Source organism: Vulpes vulpes, unplaced genomic scaffold (genome assembly GCF_048418805.1).
Source record: "Vulpes vulpes isolate BD-2025 unplaced genomic scaffold, VulVul3 u000000758, whole genome shotgun sequence".
NCBI lineage: Eukaryota > Metazoa > Chordata > Mammalia > Carnivora > Canidae > Vulpes > Vulpes vulpes.
Genome location: NW_027325839.1, coordinates 53,288 through 55,342, shown reverse-complemented (window position 1 = coordinate 55,342; position 2,055 = coordinate 53,288). Strand labels below are relative to the sequence as shown.

The window sequence follows — 2,055 nt, the reverse complement described above, 5'->3', positions numbered from 1 at the left end:
CTTCTCTCCTTGTGTGTTATGTTCTCTCTCTGTCTCAAAAGAAAAAAAAAGGAAAATATCTAATTATTCATTTCAATAAAGATATAAATGTTTTTCAGTTTTTTATTATGAAACAATTGTTAAATTTTAATTCTTTTCTAATTCAAAGATATATACATATAAAAGTTGCAAAAGACAAAAAACTTATGAAGAGAAGTAGGAGAAAATAATCAGATATCCAATACTACATTTTGATGCAGTTTTTCCTATTTATTCTTATGTTTGTTGAAATAATTTTCTTTTCTTTTTTTTTTTAATTGGAATGCTTCATGAATTTGGGCGTCATTCTTGCACAGAGTTTATGCTAATCTCCTTTGTATTGTTCCAATTTTACTATGTGTTGCTAAAGTGAGCACTATTAAAGATTTTATTTATTTATTTGAGAGAGAGAGAGAGAGAGCATGAACGAGGGGAGGGGCTGACAAGGAGGGAGAGGGAGAGAGAATCTCTCTCTGAGCACAGAGCCCAACGTGGGGCTTAATCTTATGACCCTGAGATCATGACCTGAGCTGAAACCAAGAGTTTGACACCTGACTGAGCCACCCAGACACATGAGAAGCAAGCACTATTGAAATAATTTTGTACATACAGAGTTGTGATCTATTCTATCATTTTAACATTGTTTGAGACAGTTTTTTTCTATTCCATTACACATTCAACAGGTGCATAAAATTTTGTCATGTGGCTGTATAATTGTGTGTGTGTGTGTGACCTCCACCATAATCATTTATTCCAGTATTTTATATATAAAATATTAGTTTTAAACATTATTACATAAAGATTTTTCCCCAAAATTTTAATGAATTATTTCCTTAGAAGAGATTCCTAGAAGTGTTTAAAATGTACTGACATTTTAAAGGTTAATTTGTTTTCTACAAATCTTTCCTCAGTTTATACTCTCTCACTAGTATATGAGCCTGCCTGCCTCACTACAGTTTTGCCAGTAATGAGTCCTAGAGACCAAATTATTTGACAAGATCAGGCTAGAAAAGTCATCGGTTAATTTAAAAATCTAATTAAAGTAGAAAGCACATTTTTTTCATAATTTTTCATAAAATTGAAGTGTGTATATGTATGCTAACTTGCCTCTGTTGATTCAGTCAAGGGCTTGATTTGTTGGCCTCTTTGCTATTATCTTTCTTGCATAAGAAAGATACATCCACCTTACATCACTACATTTATCAATTTTTGGTTTTTTAGCAACAAATCAAGGATACTTATGAATAGGAATACAGAAACATTGTGACCTTTAAAGAAAAAATTTGCCTCTGTTTTTATGTTGTTTCATCCAAATTGGTTTTGACATAAATTGTTTTAGGCAGTTTACTCCTTTCAAAGCATACAATTGAATGGATTAGTTACATACAAAAGGGAAGGTAAATACATCTCTGTGGTCTTCATAATCTTTTTATTTGGTACTGGACATTCCCTATATCTCATTATTTTTGGAGTAGAAACTCATATGGAAAGTACAGGAAGATAAAGTTTAAAAATTATATCGAGCAGATCTCTTATCTTTATATTATTGTGTACACAGTAGTCTTGACTTGGCCACATGGCTATTTAAGTAGCTTTGAGTTTGTACATATTGCAAGAAGTTTTCTCGTACTCTTTGTCACTGATAAATACGGTGCTGAGCTGGAATCAGGATACCCGATCATTCCCCCACAAGAAGTTCCTGTAATCTAAGGAAGGACACGGGGGGGGGGGGGGGGGGGGGGGGGGCAAACGGCCTGGGCAGCAAAAGAGAATTTCTTCCCCTCACAAGAAAGCCAGAGATCTGAGTGCTGCAACCACACTTCCAAGACTGCATCCTACTTTATCCCTAAGGATGACCGTGGAGGTGGTGACAATGACCATGACCATGACAGCAGGCACTGAGGAACTGAGCTAAAGGCTCTACAGCATTATACCATCGAAGTCTTCACAACAACTCTGTGGAGAAGACGTGAATGAGGAAATTCATGACTGGAAAGGTTAAGTACCTTGCCCAGTGTCTCACGTGGGGCTGTTGGA

The 2,055-nt window shown here is 35.4% G+C and overlaps 1 non-coding gene across 1 annotated transcript; it reads right to left on the bottom strand.

Annotated features, from left to right (window-relative positions):
• Positions 1-290: 290 nt before the first annotated feature.
• On the bottom strand, positions 291-395 carry LOC140597545 (U6 spliceosomal RNA). Its single transcript, XR_011999387.1, has one exon. It is a non-coding gene; the product is annotated as a U6 spliceosomal RNA (small nuclear RNA).
• Between the last annotated feature and the right edge of the window lie 1,660 nt (positions 396-2,055).